This window comes from Sarcophilus harrisii, chromosome 2, assembly GCF_902635505.1.
Source record: "Sarcophilus harrisii chromosome 2, mSarHar1.11, whole genome shotgun sequence".
Lineage (NCBI taxonomy): Eukaryota > Metazoa > Chordata > Mammalia > Dasyuromorphia > Dasyuridae > Sarcophilus > Sarcophilus harrisii.
In genome coordinates, this window is record NC_045427.1 from 142510820 (window position 1) to 142536625 (window position 25806).

At 35.1% G+C, this 25806-nt stretch overlaps 1 long non-coding RNA gene across 11 annotated transcripts in view; it reads right to left on the bottom strand.

The window, feature by feature from the left end:
- The window catches only part of LOC116421439, a 635315-nt gene that overhangs the window by 276828 nt on the left and 332681 nt on the right, over positions 1–25806 (bottom strand). Inside the window, exon 6 of one of the 11 annotated variants that reach the window (XR_004231804.1) lies at positions 11008–11146. The exons of the other annotated variants lie outside the window; for them this stretch is intronic. This is a non-coding gene — a long non-coding RNA (uncharacterized LOC116421439). The remainder of the gene's footprint in view (positions 1–11007; positions 11147–25806) is intronic. 11 annotated transcript variants of the gene reach the window in all.

Sequence of the window (25806 nt, forward strand, 5' to 3'; positions counted from 1 at the left end):
TTAAATATTAAAGAGAAATGGGGGATTATTATGGAATAATATGCTAGAGGAGAAAAAAGATGATGGGATTACAAAGGAATAAAGGAAAGAATGGAGGATAGTTTTGAAGAGAAGAACAAATAGTAAATGGCTCATATTATTTCAGTAAGGCATGAGAGAAAGTCTTCTGAGGAGAGGGTAGGAATAAGAAGTTTGGGAGTAGGCATAAGGAGAGAAAAAAATTTGGAATAATGTCTGTGATTAAAAAATCAGGATGGAATTAGATGAATATCTTGTTTCTATGATGGCAGTCATTCAAGTGAACATATTCATGGTACTGTTAAACAGAATGATTTATCAATGGACAAGTTTATACATCTAATGAATAAAATTTATGGTTATAGTGATGACCTAAAGGCATGTAAGAGTTCCCATATCAAAGAATTTTTTCTTCAACATAGCTTTAGTGTTACATAATTTATGGCATTTTAATCCCTCAAAAATTAAAAAAAACATAGTTGATAACTTTGTACTATAAACTAGAATGTATTTTCTTAACAAAAGTATCTTAATTCCCTCCAATCAGGTCTGATATAGGAAGAAGTTTGCTAGATTGTCATCATCCTTGAAAAAAGCCTGCTCATTTCACATTACAAAGACTGAACAAAATGTGTGCATGTGTTTAAAAACTCCTTTAAACCTCATGCCAGTGTTCCTTTGAAATAAAACAGAAAGAAACAAGCACATTATTACAACACAAAGGTTGTTTGTTCAATTAAATACCATTTATCTTTGCAGGGTTGTGTCTATATAATTCTTCTAGCCCAAAGTGGAACATGTTTAGCACACCTGACTTGATGTTCTGTCGTAAAATCACATGGACAAAAAACAAGGAAGAATTAAGATACACTTGATGAAAGATAGGTTATAATGAATGAAGATGAGACGCTCTGCTGGCAGCCTGGACAGATTCTAAGGTGTAACAACTCTCACGCAGTATCATATTTCAGTGTTGAGAACAGAGATTTGAACTCCAATGAATGTGCCTTAAGTATTTTTCCATAAAAATGAAAAGTTGTTACTTTGATAATTCCAATCTCATTTGCAGCCTGGGCCAGCTGAGACCTCTGAGGTCAGCCAGAGAAGGTCAGATTGAGTCATTTTAACCTTTTGAGCAAGTGAAGTACAGACTACATAGTAGAAAGGGTATGAAATGAGGGGTTAGAAAGCCTGAACCGGTATTAGCCCCACTAAATAGCTCTGTGATTTGGATTAGTTATGACACCTCCCAGACCCTCAGTTTTCTCATGAGATGATAAAAATAATATTTGCTGCTATATTTACCTCCCAGGTTATTGTCAATGAGTCACCATGGCCAAAAAGGTCAAGACTGAGTGAGTTACAAGGATTTAGCTAAATTGGTCCTTGGACAGCATAATCTGCTATCCAGCCTTTATTCAAAGCTTTTGCAGCTTAGTAGGCCTGTCAGACTGTTCTCCTGGCATAACCCTTAATGATCCAGAGTTGCTTGCACATCAGAATAAGGCAGTAGAAAAAGGCTCTTGATTATAAATGAAGTAAAAATGTGAAAGCAATATAGACAACAAAAAATGGCATATAAAAATTATGTTCATAGGCTAACAACAATGTTAAACAATTAGAAAGTCCTTCAAAATTTATAATGCAATAAGACCAGAACTTATATAATGGATTATATAACCATATATGTATATGCACACACACATATATGTATATATATCATATAATAGATATGTGACTGTGTGTGTGTACCCCTTTAAAGTGTGTAAATTGTTTCGCATGTGTTATTTCATTTGATTCTTACAACAGTCCTAGGAAGTAGGTGCTATTATTATCCCAATTTTGCAGGTGGGGAAACTGAGGCACAGAAAAGTTAAGTGACTTACTCAGGATAATTAAATAAATATTTGAGGTATGTAAAATTTGAATTCTGGTCTTCCTGACTCCAAGTTTAGGATTCTATCCACTATGCCCCATAGATCTAGAAACAGAAGGAGGAACCAAACTCCTCATTTTGTAGTTGAGAAAACAGGTCTCTCATTACCCAAGTCCAGTATTCTTTCTACTCCTTTCATTTACAGAGTACTTGATTATGAAAATATGTTGAAGTTACCAATATAATGCAATTGGGTGGTATAGTGAATACAGAACTGGATCTAGAGTCAAGAGGATCTGACATCAAATCTGATTTCAGATACTTAGTAGCTGTATAATTCTGGACAAATCATTTAACCCTGTTTGCCTCAGTTTCCTCAGATGTAAAATGAGCTAAAGAAGGAAATGGCTAACTACTCCAATATCTTTGCCAAAAAAACTCCAAATGTGGTTACAAAGAGTTGGAGGTGACTAAAATGACTGGACAACACGACACCAATAGAAAACATGGCTTCTACCAAGCTATTAGTGGAAAAGGGAAAATCAGGGTAAATAAATATTTATATAGACCTACTTTATGCCACTGTGCTAAGGACTTTTTAAATTATCTCATTTGATCTTCACAACTCTTCAAGGTAGGTGCTGTAATATCCATTGGGGAAATTGAGGCAAATATTTTTAAGTTACCTGTCCAGGGTCACATACTAATAAATATGCAAGACCAACTTTAAATTTATGTCTTCTAGACTCCAGGCTTAGCACTCTATCCATGTAACACCTAACTGCCCTGACAACCATATAAATTAAAAAGACTTCCCTTTTTTAGAAATGGAGAAAAAAAAAGAACTAATGGAGTTCTTTATTCACATATGATAAATTTACTAGATACCTACAAAAAATAAAATCAATGACTCACTGTTTGATGGAAAGAAGAAATTGGTTCATTCTCAAAGAGAATGCTATCTTTAAGCTTAATTATCCTTTCTACTCCATGCTGACCAAAACCAATCACCAGCTAGGTGACATTTTTCAAGAGCCTGTCAACTTCATTTTCCTCTGTGTCAACCCTTTAATTCATTTCCATCAAAACAACAATACAAATAATTCACACCTGACCAAGGCTAGCTATTTCTAAAAGTGGGGGCAACTATATGGTACAGCAGATAGAGCACCTGCCCTGAAGTCAAGAGGACCTGAATTCAAATTCAATTTCAGACATTTAACAAACACTTCCTAATTTTATGACCCTGGACAAGTCACATAACCTCAATTGCTCCCCCCCCATACACTCCATACACACTCCATACACACACACAAGAAGGAAAGAAAAGAAAAAAAAAGCCAAAAGAGTACTCCATTAAAGATATGGCTTAATGGAGAAATTCCATTATCGTTGCCTAAGTCATCCAAAACAATAAAAGCTAACACTTTGGATCCATGTATGAAGAGTTGCAAACTTATTAACAAACTTTAAAAACACAACCCATTTTCAAGTTGGTTGTTTGAAATTCCAAATACATTTCCCATAGAAACATATGTTAAACACAGTGGATAAGATAATAAAAGTGTCATCCTCAGCAACAAGATCAACCAAATCATTTCTAATGGAGCAGTAATGAACTGAACCAGCTATACCCAGAAAAAGAACTCTGGGAGATGACTAAAAACCATTACATTGAATTCCCAATCCCTATATTTATGCACACCTGCATCTTTGATTTCCTTCACAAGCTAATTGTACAATAATTCAGAGTCTGATTCTTTTTGTACAGCAAAATAATGTTTTGGTCATGTATACTTATTATGTATCTGGGTTATATTTTAATATATTTAACATCTACTGGTCATCCTGCCATTTAGGGGAGGGGGTGGGGGGGTAAGAGGTGAAAAATTGGAACAAGAGGTTTGGCAATTGTTAATGCTGTAAAGTTACCCATGTATATATCCTGTAAATAAAAGGCTATTAAATTTTTAAAAAAAAAAAAAAAAAAAAAGATAATAAAAGTGTTTGGTTCAAAATCTTTTGACTTCTTAAGGAAAGGGGATGAAGGAGGAGTTGTTATTGCTTTATACAAGTATTACCACTCGGAGTTCCTTTCTAGTTACCTTTCAAAGATTATAATTGCCTTGTAGCCATTTCCATGTGTTTAAGCATTAGAACTTTAGCATTTCTGAAACCATATGACTAACAGTAGCCACTTCTATTTAGTATCATTAAGCATTAGAACCTGTGGTTTCTGATTAATTGGTTAGTTTTCACTATCACTGTACTCCTTGACTCACTGCTTTTATAATAGTTACTTCAAAACATGGTTATTGCTGTACTCTGTACTATAGTAATCTTTGCCTCATGCTACAATTACAAAATAAAAGTTAGGTTTTCATTATTTAGCCTTGTTTCTTTTCTGCAGATTTAAACAGTGGTGTGTTAGCCAAGCAATTTAATTTTGTTCTTTCTTCATTTTTTTATTATGATACTTACTCCAGGCAATTTTTTTTAAAAAAAAAAGTCTAGTAATAATGGGGCTGTAGGTCTTGTCACTGACTTACTAGTGTGAGATCTTTCCACTTGAGAAAAAAAAAAACATACGTAGCTTGTAATAACTGTATTGTTTTGCTGCTTAGTTTTGTTATGACAAGACTATTTTTAAAACAGGTCACTACATGAAGCAGTAAGTCTTATCATAAAATTGTAAACATAGTGTTGGCCATATGTGTTTCAGTAATAAATCCCTTGAAATATGGGAAGAGGACAAACTAATACAAAGCTATGTGTTATGATGATGGCAGTGCCAGTTTTTCCCCAGGTCATTTAAAAATTTCCTTCTATGCTGATAAAACTATTTCTCTTAAAATCATAATTTTGCCCTTATTTGGAAAAACATAATTTAAAAGGAGATAATTAGAAAATAATTTTAAAAGAATTTAAAATTCATTATGCAGAATCCATACTTTGTTATTTTATTTATATTTAGCAATTAGATTTTTATTCAACAAATATTAGGTTAGAGTAACAAGGAGATATATTAACCTTCTGTGAAGACAAATTTGGTTTCTATTGCAATGTAAAGTTTGCCTGAGTTTCTATGGGCTTAAAGAAAGAAGAGAAAGCAAACAGCAAGAGCAGGATGGAAAGCTAGATTTGAAAATCTCTTCCTGAGATTCTAAGATAGCTTCTTTCTTTACTCTAGATTGCTTAGGATATGACTCAATGACTTTGATTGATTGTAAGAGATTCTGCTACTGGTCACACTCTGTTCTCTTACCCATTTAATGTTTGTTGTTATTCAGTCCTTTTTTTTCAGTTATGTACAACTCTCCATGACCCCATTTGGGATTTGTTTAACAAAGACAATAGAGTGGTTTGCCATTAGATTCAGCTCATTTTACAGATGAGGAAACTGAGGCAAATGGAATTAACTAATTTACTGAAGGGTCACACAGGTAATAAGTATCTGAGGTCATATTGGAACTCAAGTTCTCTTGATTCCAGGTCGGCACACTATCCACTGTGCAACTTAGCTGGCCATTTATTTTTAGGTATCAGGGCTAAAATTGTGGTGGTTTCAACTATATTTTTATATAGAAATTTCAAGAGATTCCATGACTCGAGGTTTCTGGACAGCAGACTAAGAACAACAATAAGACAAGAAATATCAAGATCAGGCCCAATTTAATGGGTTTCTGTTTCTACCTGATCCCAACTCTAAGCCTTTCCTTATTCGCTTTATTCCCTCCTCTCATTAGGAAAATAATTATCTTGGAGACCCAGAGCAAATTATTATAAAAAGCTAAGTATAGCCTCAGTCTCAATTTCCTCATCTATAAAATGGGGATAATAATGATACCTATTTCAAAAAGGTAGTTGTGAGGATCAAATGAGAGAACACGTAAAATACCTTGCAAACTAAGCTACCTATTAGTTTAGCTTAATGGTCATTGTAGGACAAGCTGAGTAGAAGAGTTCCAGGCCTAGAGTCAGCAAAACTCATTTTCCTAAGTTCAAATCCAGCCTCAGATACTTACTAACTGCGTGATCCTGGGCAAGTTACTTAATCCTTTTTGCCTCAGTTTGCTCATCTATAAAATGAACTGCAGAAGAAAATGTCAAACTGCACATCACCAAGAAAACCCCAAATGGGGGTCATAGAGAATCCAACCTAACTAAAAATGACTGAACAACAAACAACAATGGTCATACTAGAATTAGTATTCCATCCTTTATGATAGAACCACTTCTCACTCAAATGGAGTTCATTATATAAAATTTTATTTCTAATATTAAATTCTAAGATGTCCTTCCCCTATTTTCACCTCATTATTCTAGTTGCTCCTTCCTGTACAATGTTAACAGTTACTCTCCACCCTGGGGATCAGTTCTCATTACCTATATCTGGAATTATTTTTCTTTCCCTGTCTAATCTCCATTTTGTCAAGCTCCACATACTTATTTCTTGGTATTCTTCTTACTACTAGACAAGTCTCATTAATTTGCTCCTCGCTTTCTTTGATTTGTCTGTCTTTCCCTCTAAGTGAGAAATGTCCTAAACTACATGCAATTTACTTCAGGTGTGACCTCCTATCAATAAAGGAAGAACATATCTCTTGGGGTAAAATATTAAGAAAATTTTATTTCTTAGAAATAAATGTATTGCATTTAGATCAAACTTCTTTCTCTATTCCCCTGACCCTCATCTTTTAGAAGCTACTCATTCCTTCAAGTTGACTCTCATACCACCCTCTACCTACAATTTTTTCCCCTGGTCTGAGTTTTTTAGCATTCTCTCCCTCTTTGAGTGTTTCGAGAGCTACTTTTCTTAGATTTTTTGGGCCCACCCAGTCCCAATTCTCTTTTATATTTACCAGTGTCTAACTTGTAACACTCCTATAGAGGATAATTTATTTAAGAACAGGGGTTCTTTTTTTTAATCTTTATATTTCCAATGCCTAATACAGTGCCTTAAATACAGTTAATCTTCATTGGAAGTAAACTGAAAAGGAGTATAAAAATAACCTTGAATATTTTACATATATGATGTCCAGTCTCAAATCATGGCGTAGTAGAAAGAATACAGGTTTTGGATTTGGGTAACCTGAGTATTCATTTTGTCTTCACTTCCTATCTAGCCTTAGTCACTCAGTCAATAAACTTTTAGTAAGGGGGCTTCAGTCTTTGTATCTATAAGTGAGGAAATTGGGCAGTATCTCAAAGTCCTGCTAACTTATAGCCCTATGTCATATGAATGGGCTATATGGATTCTCTTTCCCTGGCCAGCGTAGCATTTGACGCATCAGCAGTTAGAATTCTGGTACTTTTCCTCTATGTGGTATGCCGTAGAAAGCGAAAGGCTAAGTCGGTTTTAAGTTGCGGTATCACCTCATTTGGAAAGAAATGTTTCACTGTGACAACAGTCTCCTTGTGGTCCTCATTTAAATTGTTGCTTTATTTTCCCTCCTATCCCCATGCAGAATTTACATTACACTTACTGAATATAAGTAATACATGAAAATCTTGCCCAAATAGAATGTTTTGAATTGAGAAAGAAATCATACTGGCTTTTCCCTGTTTGGGTAGCATGTACTGAATTAGTGATTCTGTGATCAGTTGATTAATAAATGGAGTGTTCATATTGATGCTGAAGGAGGTTTTTTTTTTTTTTTTTTTTTTTTTTTTTTTTAAGTGGATCATAAATTGATTTGGGACAAAGTCATCTGAAGAGTAAAAATAATTGTCCTGTTATAGAATATCTACTAAGATCTGTCTGAAAAAAAATATGGATGATTGTGGATCACATGTGGCCCTCAATTAATTCAATTCAATAAGCATTTACTAAGAGTCAACTAGATTCCAGGCATTATAGTAGGCACTAGAAATACAAAGAAAAAAATGAAATGGTTTTATTGAAGGAAACCACATGCATATAGATACATACCTGTACATAAGTACATAATATATAACAATACAAATTAATTTGGGGGAAGGAAAAGAATACAAATGACAGGGGGAAATGGCATCATGAAGGTCTAGGTCTTAAAAGGAACTAGAGATATGGGACCTAATGATAAAGATTAAAAAGAAGATGTATGATGTGATGCTTTCTGGCAGAGTCTATAAAACATAGAGGATGAAGAATACTATATCCTTTTAATCATCTCCCCAATTAGTGAGTTGACTTTAGGTTCTAAATGATCCTATACTAAACTAGAATCCTTTTGGATGCTAAAAACTCAAATGGGAAGAGTACTGGCTTAATAATCAAAAACCTTAAGTTTTCCCGACTGAAAGAAAGTTGCTTAATTCTGAACTCAGTTTCCTCATTAGTTAAACAGAGTAACCTATGGTAACTGCCTCATAAGGAGCCAAGAAGGCTCAAGTTCCAATACTGCCTCAAATGCTAGCTGTATGACCCCAAACAATGTATTTGTCCTGGTTGCCTCCATTTCCTCAATTGAAACAGGAATAACAATATCTCCTATTACCCAGGGTTGTTATGAAAATCAAATGAAATAATGGAGTCTGGCACACAGTAAGTGTTCAATAAATATTTCTTTCCTCCCCACTAACCTCAATTTTTTCATCTCTCAGAAGGGAAAATACAAGCATAGAAACTCAAAGAGTTGTTGTAAGAATCAAATGAGGTAACATCTGTGAAGTGCTTTGTAAATCTTAAAGCAATAAATAAATTCAAGCTACTTTTTATTATCTCCAGGGTTGTTGTGAGGATCAAATGAGATATAATATATAACACTCTTTGCAAATGTGACATTGCTATATAAATGCTAGCTGTTATTATTTTTATTATTACCTAAGAGGATTAAATGAATCATAGGTTTAAAATGCTTCATAAATTTTAGGGTGCCATAAAATATCTATTATGATAGTTCAAATGTTGCTTCTATCTAGCTATGTGATTTGGGGTTAGATACTTCCCTTTTCTGGACTTTATTTTTCTCATCCGTAGAATGAGCTTTAAGGTCTATTCCAACCCTGATGTTCTATGATTCTGTGATCTATGTCAGGCAGAGCAAGTGTGAAATTGTTTCTACAGACAAGGCTGAATCATATTTTCCAATACAGTGGTTTAGGTTTACTCAAACATAAATTTCCCATTTTTAGATTATGGCCAAAGATGACTTTTTTTAGTAAAGTGGTACAAGATAGGGTTTTATCTAAGTGATGTATAGAAAAGGGTTAGGGGGAAAATTCTTAGTCATTTCCTCAGCTTAGCAGCAAGGGAAGAATTTTCCAAAAGAATTTCCTATTGGTCTAACCTGATTAACTCAACACAGACTTAATAATGAAGCTTGAACTACACCATTCATATGGGTTATGCAAACAATAATCAACATTAATGTTTTGTCAATTTTCCTTTAGCAAAATAATTTAAACTAGAAAAATGAATGCAAGATGAATATAAATTTAGTTACTAAATTTATACCAAAAAAAGAACCAAACTGTAAAGTCTATGCACTTACTGTTTAATGGATGCAACAGATGACTTACGAAATCAAGAGATGGGGGAAATAATTAGATAAGTTATTTTTACTCCAAGCTTGACCATTACATGTGATATAAAAATGGACTTTTTAAAAATCAAATTTAATCATGTAACATGGGAATAAGTACCCCTCCCACTGATTCTTCCTATCTGTGCTAGGATCTCTACAATAGTATTCCTTAATTTCTAATCTAGAAGTCCACTACTAAACTATTCAGCAAGATCTCTTGAAATACAATCAAGTTGAAGACTTAAAAACAAAAATATAATTGCAATAGTTATGCTGCTGGCAATTATGTCTTAATTCTCATTGAAAAGATTTCTTTATAAAGGAATGCCCACTTTCAACTTTCTCCCCTAAAACTGTTCAAATGCAACATGCACAAATATTGTGTGTTATAATTGAATCCTCATCAACTACATGTAAATAATCTGAATAACAGAATATCTCTGGTTGTCAAGAGAAGCAGTGGTCTTACTGCAGTATGTTATACAACCTATTTACCAGCTGCTGACTCTTCAATAAAATGAAACTGAACAGGAAGGCCAGGTGGAACAGGATTTGGGGAGACAATATGGTGGAGTGGAAAGACCACTGATTTGGAGTCAAAAGGCTTAGGTCAAAGGCCTGCATCTGTAACTAATTAGTTATGTGACCTTGGACAAATCACTTCATCCCTCTGGGTTTCAATTTCCTCATCTTGAAAATGAGCAAGTTGGACTTATAGGATGCCTAAGTCTCCTTCCAATTATAACAATGTGTGATTCTATGCACTACTAAATGGTATGGCTTTGCTATTTTGGTAGAGGTAAAAGTACACTTCAAAATGAAAATTTTTAATTATATTAAGTAAGCAAAATAATTAAGATTTCTTTCCAGCAATAACCATTATGTATCCTGGACACACCTAGTTAAACAATCTCTCCAATGCATTGAATACAGATATGCCCATTTACCAAAAACTGGCCATGGATTCAAACAAAGACCACACAATTACTGTCAATCAATACAATGCAATTTTTCCCAAGGGTGGGAGAAGCATGAGGCTGATTTTGTTAATGCTTGAAGGAAAAATACATTCCTAGCTGATGGGAGGAAAGCAATTTTGAGGGTGTTTTTAAATTATCCATGAATATTCACAACTACAGGTTCACAATGGGAATGAGAATTACTTGATTTTACTCGGCTTTTCATATGGTTTTCTGTTTTTCTTGGACACATACAATTACAATGGAGTGTGATATGAGAGAAAAAATTAATTTCATGGATAAACTTATGTGAAATATTAATGTTGTCTCATACAATATGGATGAATATTGAGATAAAAATCACTGGCATGCTACATAATGTTGATTACCAACTACAGTCATTGTTTAATACATCATAAAGACAGAGAAATCTATCAATTTCTGTCAGGCAGCAATACTTCTAAATCATAGCTACATCAGATCATTTGGAACAAATGGGCTTCATGCCATGCCCTAATAATTAAGTTAGCCAGTTTCATAGTTGGGCAGTCATAGTATCCTAGGAACTACACAGAAAAATAGAAAGGCCAAATGTTCCATTTGAAGTCAAAAATAGGTAAATCCACTTGGTCCAGGCACTTCTCACCTTTCTCAGGGTCAAAGTTGCTTCAACGAATCTTTTTCTCGTTGAAAAGAAATTGTGGTTTCAGTTCACTTCAGTTCAACAGACATTTTTTTCATGAAATTCTGGTTCTTAATCAGAGAGTCCTTCATCTCCAATGAACCTATTTTTTAAAAGCCCATAAATATTTTTTACACACAAACCATTGACATAAAATATTTATCATAATAACTGAACACATTTCTAAATAAACCATAAAGAGGGAAGTCAAGTACAAAAAGGTCCCAAAATGAAAAGGCTTGATCAAACATAATTACTTGTGAACTCTCCTATTTATGATTTTTTTTTTTTATAATTGATCATTTGTGTGAAAACCTAAAACTTTTTTTTGGCTGAGGCACTTGGGGTTAAGTGACTTGCCCAAGGTCACACAGCTAAGAAGTGTTAAGTGTCTGAGACCAGATTTGAACTCAGGTCCTCCTGACTTCAGGGCTGGTGCTCTATCTGCTCACTGCGCCACCTAACTCCCCCCCCCCCCAAAAAAAAAAAAACTTTTAAAGGCTATATATTCAAGATTTTATGACAATAATAACTCTTGTTACTAAAAAACAATTTTATAATAATTCTTCTTATTAAAAACCTGTATTGACCATAACATGGCACCATCATCCTAGAATTGCAAAAATGTAAAAAGTAAAACAAAAATAGAAAAAGTAGCCAGTACAATATTGGTCAGAAATGCATAAATTCCACCTGTATTCTGGTATACATTACTGGACAGAATAGCATAAACTGATAACTTGGCAGATTATTTTTTTTAAATCCACAAAATAGGTATTTACAAAATTCTAATATTGTCAAAAGTAGGCAGACAACAGGTAAACTTCCCTTTAGGTATTTGATTATTTCAGTAGATCTCAAAATTAATTTTGCATTTCAATTCCAAAACATAATTTTTTTTTAAAATATCAAAAGATTAGCTAGATTCACTTTGGATCACATTTAATGTCAGATTACAAATAAGTAGGGGTGAAGAATGGTTGAGTGGGGTGGAGGTAAGACTGTCCCCAGGATGACATCCATTTTGGAATGAACAAGTTCAAACAGGGCCATTATAAACCACCCTTCATTTACATCACATTTACTCAAAGTAATGGTGAAACCCACATATTTCAACAATGAACTCTAAAAGCACATTATCATTATTGTAATCTGTTTTGGACCACACAATTAATATAATACCAAAGTAAAAAATGACATGGGGTGGGGGAGAAGAGCAGAAGTCTTATTTTTTTAAAAAATCAATTTTTGTTTGTCAACTCATATTTTTCTATGAAAGCCACAAATGAGGGAAAAAAGTCTTTTTTTTCTAAGTATAAAGGAGAGCATGAAGTGGTTAGGTTCTAGAGCCTTTGGCATCCGTGGGTGAAAAAAGCATTTTCTAATGAGTAAGACTGAAATCAGTGAAAAGGCACAGAATTAAAGAGAAAAAATAACTTATGCATGCTTTCTAACCACGGAGTACATATTCTGAAGAAAAAGGCCTTAATGATTCATTAAAAATGTGTATACACAGAGAAATAGATATTAACTTGCAGCTTCTTATAAACTATTTAAAAGTTGATGACTTTTCTGTTTGATTTAATCTAAATGTCTTAGATTAAACAGATGGAGACCACAGCTTTGTGGGAATTTCAGAGTCTTCATTTCTCAATGGGGCCTTGCTGTTTATTGAAGCTCCTGTATTATACTATATAAAATTAAGAATTAATTTAATAACACTGTTGATAATCCTGAAGGCCAATACAATCAACTTACTAATGGTATGGATGTTTTTTTAATGAAGCTCTCAATTTGTCCAAGAATGAAGGTCAAGGGTCTTTGATAGTAATCTCATTGTACCAAATTCCCAGAGACAAAACTGAGCTAACTAGCATAAAAAATCTGGGCCCTTTTTGATCTGCACTGTCTATGGATCATAAAGAATCAATGAAACCTAAAAGAACAACAGAATGATCTTTATAAGCTGTTTCCCACAGAGAACTCTACAAATGTTTACATACACAGAACATAATTTTTTTTTCCTCTTTACAATTTAGTTAAGTCTTGAAGAAAATCCATCAGGTAGTTGGTTGATTTCTCGCTCTTCAGTAAATTTTTCACTCTTTTCCCTTCTTTTCAAAATGACAGCAATGGAGAGAGTGAATTTATGAAATGTGTTCTCAAATTTTCAGACATCATGCAAAAGTAACAAAAGCATACCCCTTTTTTTCCTCTTAAAAAAAAATTTTTTTAAGGTTTCCACAATCCTGTCAATCGATACTGAAGATGCTTGACCGTTAGCACTGAAGTTCTAGGAACTGCATTCTGCATGAGCAATGAGAAAGCTGAGATATCTCCACACACTTGTCTCTCCTTCCCTTCTACCTCTTCTCCTACCACACATGTGCAAGATTGCGTCACCACATTTTCTGTTAACATTTTGTTTGACTTAGTAATAAACACAGAAACAGAAAAGACAGAAGTTCAAGACAAGAGAATTGGCCGTTAGGCTGAGTTGTGCAACTTGGGCCATATGCCTAGACCAGAAGAGAACAGAGGTTAGGAGAGTTGAAGGAAACTCCTCCATCATCTATAGATGAACAGACCATCTGTGATTGTACAAAGAAACTAAACCAATTGTTCTCAGCCCTTCTTCTCAACATACCTAATTCCATAACTCCAAAGTGTCAACCCCTTTTTCAGCAACCTTCTCCAAACTATGGTCAGTCAGGGCTCAGAAATATTCTTTCGTTCTTCCTTTTCTCTCTTACTCTCACCCCTTATCCTCTTTCTTTCAGCCCCTCTTTTTCTTTGTCCTACTTCCTTCTTCTTCTCCATCCTTCCCTCTTCTGTTCCAGTTCTCCCAAAAGGTCCTATGGGATCTCTGTAAATAGTTCACAACTTCCAGCCTAGTGTAAAGGAGGTGTTTTGTCTTTCAGGGAGGTGATACCCTGACATGCAAAAGAATTGTATTTAAATGGGAGAGAGCTATGCAAAGTCACCAGCCTCACTTTCCCCTCCAGAGCCATCTGGATCCAGCAGCAAGATACAGATCAGGACAATTGGAGATGGCCCTGGATGCAGTGAGAGACCTTGACTTTGTTAAGCTAAGAGCTTTAGCAGGTCTCAGTTTGACTGAGGCAATGTCCAGTCAGTAATGAGGTCTGGGAATTGCCTCTTTCAACTAGTCAAAAAATAAAAATAAAAAAGAGCAACAATCTGTGAGGGAAGATCCTCTGGATTTGGGGCCTAAACAGAAACAACTTTTATTTAGATTCACTTGGAGACAATCAGGATCCAAGCAATGACCAAGTGGGGCTTGGCCTGGGACCTACTGTCAGCCAATCAATGAGAGCCAGAATGATTTGGGTTTAAAGTATGGTTCTTATGAAAGAAATTTATCCTTGGATATCTTACCCAGGTTTCTGTGATCAAAATTTACATTCCTTTATGCAAAACATCCACTGGTAAGCTTAATGAATTTGGAGACTGAAGAACTGAGTTTGAATTTGGTTCTGGTATTTCTTACTTGTATGATAATGGGTAAGTCACTTTATCTAGGTTTCAGTTTCCCTTCTCTATAAAATTGGGTGGGGGGGGTTTGCATTAGCTGGCTTCCGAGATCCCTTCCTGTGCTAAATCTAAAATTCTAAAGAAAGCCACTCTCTGGTCTGGAGCTAAGTTTTATTTTTTTTTTAATATAATCCTCTCCCTTCACAACCTTATACACATACCTTAAAGGAAAGATAAAGGAGAATTCTCTAATAATACTGCATTAGGACAGGCAATCCAATTTTTACTTTAAAAATACATTCCTTTTTTTTTTTAAAAAAAAAGGCTTTCAATTTAGAAAACAGATAAGTTTAAAAAATCATTACTAACTCCAAAGACAGAATTTCTTTAAAATAAACTCCACTGGTGTACTTAACAAAGATTTCTATAAAAAATTCAATATACATACAACTTTTGGGATCACAGTTACTAAATAAAATGAAATATATTTGAATTTGGATCTTAAAATTTTCATCTTGCTTCAGAGCTAAGAAGAATTAATTGGACAACATCTAAGGCATCAAAGGCAGAGGGGCTATTTTAGAGCCAGCAAAATTTAAGAGGAAAAGAAACCTGAAGAATTCACTTCTAGCTCCGTGTGACCTTCTTTAAAAACAATAACAATAACAACAAAACAGTAAATTTCTCTGTGCTTACATTCCTTCTCCCATCTCATTTCTGAGCTATACCCTGTATATACCACCCCCTCAATACATCTTGCAAAGATATGAGAACTCTAGCAGGGCTCAGGGATGAAATCATCATGACTATGAAGCCTGCTGAGCCATTAGGAAAAAGGAACAAGCTCAAAGTGATTATTACGAACACCAAAACTGGACCCTCCACCCAAAGGATGACATCATCAGTTCTGAACCTTTTCTAGTTCTAGCAGAGGTTAATTTAGCACAGGGTTGGGGGTGGGGGTATAAGGCTCACTAGGGACATTTAGTGAGGAAACAGTTAGTTATCATTGTTCCTTTTTCAAATGGGGAGCAAAACCAGAATCTCGAATTGGTGGGAATCTCAAAGAGGCAGATTTAGACATGATAGAAAGAAGAGCTTCTTAACAATTATGGTTGTCCAAAAGTGGAATGGTCTGCCCCCAAAAGTGTTGGGTTTAGTCACTTTCAAGTCTTCTAACAAAAGACCCATGGCCACTTTGGGGGATTGTAGGGAGGGGGCAGTGTTCCTGCTTTAGCATTGGTCAGACTAGAAGGTCTCTTAACTCTCTCCCAAGTTTGAGATTCTATAATTTTTTTTGTCTCTTTAATTACTTGCATCTAATTCTTACAAGCACCAGAAAATATCTGGGCCAAGGGGGAGTAAACCCCCTGAATTCCTTTTCATTCTATCTGAATAACAAAAGAGATTATGGAAACAAAATTTAGAAAAAGTTTCCCTGCTCCTCTCTACCCTCCATCCCCATAAAAATGGGCTCTGTTTCTTCCAGTGCCGCATTTCAGTTTGGTTATTAGATTTTGCAATGAGCTATTTGGATTTTGGGGGTCAGTCCGGCAGTCTATAGTTAATTGGCTGCTGGAATAGTCAGCAGTAGACCTTATCTCTCTTGATTCCTTTATTAATAATGCCCCCTACAGGAACCCTTTGGAATAGGACCACGCTAAATGTACAACTAAAACTTTATAAGAATAACAACATTAAGAACAATTGCCCACGGTATTTTTTTTAACTTCCTGTTTGTTAGCATTTTATCTCAGAAGAGAACAAAAGCCTTTATAAGGCAGCTAAAGTAATGCAGGAATATGCCATCACCCTGAAGTCCTATTTCCAATAGACACACAAATAACTTTGGGAATGGCAACACTTAGCCTCAGTATTTTCCCCCAATTCTCTCCAGCCCACACCCTCAAAGTTCTCAGTTCACAGAGGCAAGATGGGAAAATCAAACAAAATTTGTGTTCTAACAGAAATTAGAAAATTGAGGGTTTGTTTTCTGTGGGTGTCCCTAAGTGAAAATACAAATTTCTAACTGAAAAAGCACATACTTTTCAGTACAGCCTTTTTATTCAAGCCAAGAGTCTCCTGCGGAAAAAAAATATAAAAAACAACAACAACAAAATTAAGACTGGCAAAAAAAAAAAAAATGGTGGATTTCTTGGTGAGTTATGCTCACCAAAAATGAAAGGAAGGAGGGAGAGAATAGGTATAAATAAATCTCTGAATACAAGGGGAGACAAAGAACTTGAGATTTTCATGCCCCTTTTTAGGGAGCCTTTGCTGATGCTTTCTTCTTCTGTGAGTGGGAATCATTAGTAATCTGTCTGTTATCTTATCAACAGCCTGTCTATAAGGAGAGGGAGAGCAGATTCTGTTTCTCTTATCTTTTTCCAGGGCATTTCTTTTCCAAGAATCTAGTCTAAAAGATTGGGTGAATGAAGAAGAAATATTAGAAAACTAATGGTAGCATTGGTGATATTTTAACTTAAAAATAGCTTTAGGAAGGGCAGCCAGGTAGTGCAGTGGGTAGAACACCAGCCCTGAATTCAGGAGGACCTGAGTTCAAATTTGACCTCAGACACTTACCACTTCCTAGCTGTGTGATCCTGGGCAAGTCACTTAACCCCAATTGCTTCAGGGGAAAAAATGCTTAAGAATTGACAGTCTATTGGGACAGGTACTTGTAATTAACATATAGTCCTATTATTTCATATACTTGAAGAAAACCTTAAGGGATACTCTCAACCAAGTTGTATCTCACCTGTTTTGAAGCACTCCGATGACATTTCCCTGTCTATTTAAGAAACAGCAACTTGGATCTGGGGAGAATAAATTGCCATAATTGATTCCATTTTTTTTTTCTTTTCTAAGCCCCAACAATCAGGAAATTGATCAATATTTACCCAGCAGGTTCTGCTTTTTGTGAAGTGAGGTGAGTCCTTTCCCACAGAGGCACACTGTGTGTAACCATGCCGCATGATCCCTGATAGTGGCTAAACTCTCCTGATCAGAATAAGAGGAAGTAAGTTCAGAGGTGGTTGGACATTCTGCTGTGGAGGAAAACAACACTCTGGACATATCTGCAAAGGGGGAAGGGCTGTCGGAGCTGAAATGTGAGCTTACAGCTTTTGAACTAACAATTTCAACCTAAGAGGCTGCAAAATATAAACACTGCAAGGGTGCCAATAGCTTCTTTCTAGGCAGCGGAGAGTGTTGAGAAGGGCCAAAATAAACCCAAAATAGCAAAACAAAGAAAGTCACATACTAAAATCCTGATCATCATGAGATCATTCCTCACTGTATTTGAGTCACTAGAACTGGATGTGTCTTAAATGTACAAGTCAAGTGAAATGGGGAGTGTTTTGCAAAGGAGAGTGTTATATTTCCTTACTTCAATTATTATCTCTGAGGTGTAAACTCCCTCCCAGGCCAGACTATGCTCAGTGTGCCAAAGCAACACGCTGAGAGAACATTCTTAAATACAATGGCATGGTCTGGTCGAGAAACACATTTGGCTGATGAACACAGTCAAGCCTTTAAATGATCATTTCTGTTTAAGGAAGGATGTGTGATTGCTGCTTGTTTACAAGAAGAGCAGGGAAAATGTTTAATTGGCATCAAAAAATTATTTAAATCACGAGTTGACACGGGGCTAAAAGCTATAAAGAATAATAATTCTCTAGGATTTCCTAAGTAAACCATTACATCATCAAAGATAGGGATAGTTTTATTTCCTCTTTGCTGGTGTTTATTCCTTCAGTTCCTTCCCCCACTTCTTGCTATCACTATTATTTCTTGAACTACATAAAATAAAAGTGGGGTATTTACTCAGAAAGCTTCTACTATTGCCTATAATACTAGTTTCTTTATTTTAGGTATGTACTCTTGACCATCATTAAAATGGTTCTTCTGTTTATAGCACATGATCACTGTATTTTGTCAAGAAATATTTATCTTTTGATAAAATCATGTGATTTGAGATTTTTGTTTTGTTTTCCTATGATCATTTTCAGTTTTTTTTTCCTAATGCTGAACCATCCTTGTAGTCCTAGTGTAAACCTAACTTGATTACCAAAAAGTAACAAAAAATAATTTCATGTCTTTTTTCTGAAAAAGAAAACATGTGTACTTGGAACAAAGCAAATTTCCACAAATTAGAAAAAAAGGCAATTCAGAGTAGTTGGGATCTTAGTAGGAAAACAACAGGCAAAAGAAATGACAGAGAAAATAAAACAAAATATGAAGGCACAGGAATTCTTTTGCCACCTAAGTAACACCAAGCTGAAAAACAATTAATATATTCCTTTTGTAGATAGAGGAAGGAAGTGCTCCATTTACAATAGGCAATTCTGCCCTACCCTCACTCTCAGTCAGTCATCAATGACTTTGGTCATTATATTTGCTCAGGTCCTATACTTCTACCTATGAACTTAGAGGACCCTGATATGTATCTATCTGGCTGCAAAACAAATCACACATTTGCTTAGGGTCTGAAAGACAAGAAGATTCTTCCTTGAAAAGTAAGCTTGTGGCAACTGTGGGCACTTTACCTATGGGCACTTTCCCCCAGGGGGTGATTACATATCATCACTTTTATCTCACAAACAGCACAGATACCCTAGTTCAGTGGTTCTCAAACTTTTGTTCTCAGTATCTTCATGTTGTTAAAAAACTATCAAGGATCTGTTCAAAGAGTTTTTGTTCACATAGGTTATATTTATAGCTATTTACTATATTAGAAATAAAAAATAATTTTGAATTTGTAGACCCTCTGAAAGGGTTTCAGAGACCCCAACAATTCTTTGGACTACACTTTGAGGACCACTGCCCTAGTTGCTCTCACAACGAGATCAGAACACATGAGATTTCATCCAGCTTCCCCAAGGGCCACCTCCTTATATGACACAGGGAGAGATCTTTTGTACATGTGAACTTTAAAGAAGATGGGGATCAGATCCCTCTTGCTGTTGAGAGAAAAGTGGATATCAAGTATAGAAGAAATGCATGTTGATGGTGGTAAGGGATGGTGATAGTGCCAGAGGAAAGTAAAATTATTGTTTTTTCAACACAAAAGACTAAGTAATAACGAGAGTCAGCCCTGCCATATGAGCAAATATGTCCATTTGGAGGGGACATGCAGTTCTCTTTCCTTTTTTGCCTTGTCCCACAATTACCTCTCTTCATTCTCTTTCTCCCCAGAAATAGTTTCTAGAAGTCATGGAATTCAATTTTCTCTTGCTCTCAAGGCCCTTTTTGGGTACATCTAACAGTTCAAGGTTGCACCAGAAAAGTATGAAAGAGAAATCTGATAAACATAAAAGAGAAATTTAGTTTATATCTATTTTTAGTTCATTTGGCATGATTATTTTCCACAGCAAGGCTTCCCAAAAAGAATAAGAAGCTCTTATGATGTGGGACATATTACCACTGCTAGTAATAGGAGTAATAATAAATAATAATAATAACAAAAATAATTAGCATTTATGGAGTGCTTCAAAGTTAACAAAATATATTACAAATATAATTTCATTTGATCCTCACAACAACCCTGGGAGGTGGATGCCAGTTTCATCCCCATGCTATGGATAAGTTAACTGAGACGAAGAAAGGTTATTCAACTTGCTCAGTCACACATCTAGTAAGTGTCTGAGGTGGGATTTGAACTCTTATCTTCCAGGCCCAAGTCTCACATTCTATTCATTGCATCATCTATTTAATTTCAGCTTACTTTTAATCAAAATATGATATATAAAGATATATTTGTTGCTTTAAACCTTGATTTGCTATGTATAATTCATGCTATTTGTAACAGTATTTTCTTAGAGAAGTACTTGAATGGTGCTAATCATTTTACTTATTAATTATTAGATATCCCTGCAATAGAAATAAGAGGAAAGTTCTATAGTAAATTCAGTGTTTAAGTTGCATTAATTGTGTCATAAAATTAATAGAAACTTAGGATTGGGGATGAAAAAGATCAAGAACTAAACATGGAATTTTTTAAATGGGTCAAATAAAATATTTTTTATTTTATTTGGAGGGAATTGTACCGGGACAGAGAAGTTCCATCTTGAAGAGAAGTAGCTTCCTGACTGCTGACTCACATCCCATGTTCATAGAAGAGACCCCACATTCCATGGTATGGCTTCTGTCGGGGTGGCACCAAGTGGCCTTCTTTTCCAAGTTTTCCTCTTTATTGAGAGCTGCCTACAAAATCCACTTTGAGACTATTGTTATGGGGGAGGCTTCTGTATCTTGCTTGTGCTGCTCTATCAATATAGGATAATCATAACGATAACATATTAATGATAATAATAACTCATATTTGCATAGGTTTTAGAATCTAAAAAGCCTCTGAGAATGATGGAGAAAATATTATTAACCTTTTTTTTGCAGGGGAGAAAACTGAAACTCAGAAAGTTGAAGTGGCCCAACATATAGTTGGTGAGTATCGGAACTGAGATTCAAACATATTGCCTAAAATTAAAGGCCTTTCTACTCCTCAATACTTCCTCTCAATATTTCCTTTCTACCTCTACATCTATCCAAACCTATCCATTCATCACATTCCATTTCCAATTTCGAGTATCCCATGAAGCCTCTCTTGACTACTCTCACCTCCCAAAGATTTCTTTTTCCTCTCTGAATTTCCACTATGTAACTTACATTTGATTATTGACCATCTGTTACTTTCTGGTTGTTTTACACATGTTCATTTTGCCTCATCAAATAAATGGGAATCTACTTGAAGGTCAGACCCAGGTTTTCAATTTTTTACATATAACCCATGGCATCTAGTACAGAGGGATATACGGCAGCCACGTAGCAAACATTGGTTGACTTTTTATTAAAAGAACACGTTCTCCTTCTTGCTTCCATCTCCCTATCTTTAGAAAACTATCCAGGAAGGGAAAAAAAGGGTCAGTCTCCTTGCATCCATCCATTTCCAAGATGAAGACATTAAAGCAGAGATCAATAACAGCATGACCTATTTCAGGATTTTCTGAAAATGAGCTTGTTTCACATGCAACTTTTCTAAAGCCTGAACAAGCCCTAACCACAGTGATCACATCTTGATTAATTACACTCTTTACACGTTTACATGTTTCCCTAAACATCACTCCCTGAATCATGTTTATGAACAGCGATATTTTACTATCTAAGAGAGGCAAGTCATACCACTAATTTCATGTTTTACCAATAGGAACAATTTGACTTTGCTTTGAGGTTTAAGAAGTTGAAATGAGCTATATTAAAACTTAAGATATCTTTAGCTTTGAATAAGTGGTTATGTTTCCCTTCATATTCTATCATTTAGCAATAGTACTCTTCTGTTATGCAATACTAAATGATCTATACTATTGTATAATTGACAGAAAAGACAAGAGTAGTGGATTGGGATTCAAGGGACATAATCTATAATCCTGACTCTGCCATTAATGAGGTATGTGACTTAATCTGACACTGTAAAATGAGGAAAGTAAATTAGATGATCTCTGGTGTGCCTTCTAGCCTTAACCTTTGCTTCTTTAAAAATTTTAATTTCTCCATTATCATAAAAATGATAAATGGAATGATTTTAAAAATTCCAAAACCAAGAATCAGATTATTTTCCTCTTCTCTCTTTAAACATAAATAGAGGGGGTTTTAATTGGAGTCATTCTGTTTGTGACTTCTTGTTATGTTTCTGCCAATGTTGCATTGTATTGTAGAGAAAGCATTAAACTTGGGAATTCAAAGTGGAATCAAATCTCAGCTTCCCAATTTATTCTACAACGGATAATGGACAAGTCACTTAATCTGTCTGACTGCTAGTTTTCTTATCTTAAAATGGGAACAGCAATATCTGTGGAATTTTTACAGGTTTCTTTTAAGGAAAATACCACATAAACTGTGAATTGCTATTTGAAATTTAGGCTATCATTTTTCCAGAAAAAAAAGTGTGATTTATAGACAATTGATACTACTTAACTAAAACTATGTGTGTATGGGACAAAGAGAGAAGAGTTGCTTACATCACATTGCCTTTTGGATAACAATTATTCTTAATATCTGTACAGCACTTTACTTTTAGAGCACTTTCTCATTTTCTTATAAATTTTCCTCGTTGCCCCATTTCTAAATAAATGAAAAATAATATACCTAGTTGGACTATCTACAAAATACTAATGATCCTTCATTTTTTCTCCCCAGATGGGAATGATTTATCCATGATTCACTCTGGTACTGAATGCACAATGATAAGCAACTACAATTGGAACATACTAAAGAAAAACATATTCATGACAATATAATGAAACAGAGTCTTGATTAGTAAACACAGACATGCTTTTAGGAGATAATTTCTGCTCAGGAAGGAGAAGGAAAAATATGCTATTTATTTGCAAGAGCAACAAAAAACATTTCATCAGCATCAGAAATTATTAAGTATTTATCAAGTTAATCACTGAAAATATAAATAAAAAGGCAAAGAAATATGGCACTCCAAAGGATATGATTATTAATTTAATTCTGACCCCTACTGTAAAATGAAGCAGAACCTAAAAGTATTACCAATTTTGTCAGGGGACAGTCTTATATTTACCACAAATTATTCCTATATCATAAATGTCCTCATATTTCACAGAAATCAATTTTTTTTTTTGCTGAGACAATTGGGGTTAAGTGACTTGCCCAGAGTCACACAGCTAGGAAGTGATAAGTATATGAGGACAAATTTGAACTCACGTCCTCCTGACTTCAGGGCTGGTACTCTATCCACTGCACCACTTAGCTACCCCAGAAATCAAATTTTACATAGGATTTCTCATGGAGAGGGCAAGCATTCAAAGAGAAAGTATCAGAAATGTCTGCAGGTAAGGAACTAAAAGTCCTCTACTCAAGACTTAGCATTGACACCAACTCATTGTAGGACCTTACACAATTTCCTTTATTATTCTGATTCTGACTTTGCTCATTTCTGTAAAATAATGTTATATGAGATGATGTTTCAGATCTTTTTCAGTTCCAATTTTTTTTCTTGGTTATATGTCTAAAAAGTACAGATATAAACAATGTAAAATTCTATCATTTTTCCATTTTATAACATGATTTAAATTATTTCATGCAGGATATAGTTGCAATAAGATTGCAAAAATCCTTCAGATTTATCAGTAATATAAATCTTGATAGTAAATATAATGAGCTATGAGTTCACACTCATCCTCAAATACTAACCTTTGAAAAATGTCGTCAGATGGTTAGCCATAAATAAATAAATGATAGTTCTTATTAATTGCCAATCAGTTGGCTTTAAAAGAGAAAGTCAAGAACAAAAGGGAGAAAATAAAGCTGTTTAAAAATAATTTATACCCAATTATTAGCAACTTTGCCATGTCACACCAGATGAACCACCCTCCGAGACAGACTCAAATATTCATCAAGAAAAAGGATGATGTGTCTTTCACAGTGTGAAACCAGAGAGGCTCCAAGCAGCCCAAGCTTCAGATGTTTGCTCTGGTTTCATGCTTTGTGCACCCCTGGCCTTTTTGATTTGCCATCCAGCTGGTTTGTGGGCAGCTGGTGAAGAGAGTGCGTTGGTGGGGTTGTTCAGTGGGATGCAGCATTGACGTTAGGAAAGAAGTCCCCACCCACACAGCTTTGGTTTCAGTTTCTAGATGTAGCAAACACAATTATGCAAATTCTTCCCCTTACCCTCTTCACCTTCTTCACTCAGAAATCAATAACCTATTAAAAATATGAATTAGGCATTTACATCATATTCACTTTTAAATAATCATGGTGTCTTGCATATCTGTGCACCACCCTCTGTATGCAAAACCCCCTTTTCATTTATCAATTTATCCTTACAAAAGCTCTGTGAGGGAGGCAGGGTTAGCATTACTGTACCCATTTTACAGACAGGTGGAAACAGACTTGGGAAGGTACCCAAGGGCACACAGCTAACAAGTGGAAGAGAGCTGGATTGAAACCCTAAATCTTTTGATGATCATTCTATGGATTTTTCATTGCCTCACATTTTTTTCTTTTATACTTCAAAGATACAATTTCTTAAAAACCTTTTCCATGAGGTTCTGCCTTCATGCTTCATAGTGATACAAAGGTGGTTCTGAGTTCCCAAAAGCCATTCCAGAAGAACATAAACTCTGATGGGTCCTACACCAAGCTGGAGAATCTTCAAGTACAGGACCAGTGACGGAGTGGATAGATGTCTATTCATGCAGCTTAAATCCTACTTCTGCAAGAAGACTTTTCTGTCCACTCCAGCCTTCCCTTCCAGCTACTTTCAAATTACCTTCTTTTACACTTTATATATCTCCTAACAATAACTCCCCCCTTAGAATGCATGCTTCTTGAGAGCAGAAATGGGACTGTGAGATTGTTGCCTTTTTTTGTATTCCTATTACTTAGCACAATGTCTGATATATAATAAAAACTTAATACATGATTGTTTATCTACTTTACCATCTAAAAATTGGGTTAGCTAGGTTCAGAAAGACTTCAGGTTATTCCTGAATTCTCAGGTCACAGTAACACAGAAAGACTGTCCAGTCACAGAGATTTTGCAGGTTGTTTTGATGATGATAGTACCTGCACCTGGAATCCTTGAATTATCTAGAATTATTTTGCAGATGGCTTCTTCATGACTAAAAATGGGACTTCATAGTTCATAGAAATGGTAACAATCCCCAAAACAAAACATTAAGCTCTAAACCTAAATACCTTCCTTTCTGCGTGTATGTTTCTTTTCTCCTCAACTGAAGGCACTGGAGTGCACATGGTAGGAATTCTGAAGATTTATGGAGGGAAAACACAAATATCTGGACTTATGAGTCTTGAATCATTTACACTTGTCATGAAGGAGGCAGATGTTCATTCTGTAAGGCTGGAAAAATAGCTAACAGTTTTTATTGTTCATTATTGTTGTTTTTAATTCAGGGATACCACGCTAATGTTATCATTTAGGATTCTTTTTAACACCTGGGACAGATTGGGTTTGAAAAATGCAAATGATTACCTCACATTCATAGTGAACTCTTAAAATTGGTTATTCTCTTCTGTTTTCATCTTGCTGTTGAGTTCAGCTCAGGTTAATTCTTGTCCTTAGTATTTCTATAGAGCTTTGAAATAACATCTGGCCCAGCATGAAGCCCTAATCAGAGTCTGTGCTACTTAGTTAACTGAAGGGGGAGAAGAAAGCCATACCCAAGAAATCACTACAAAAGCAGAATTATTTTCTCTTTTATGCTTAATAAATCAGGGATTTTGTTT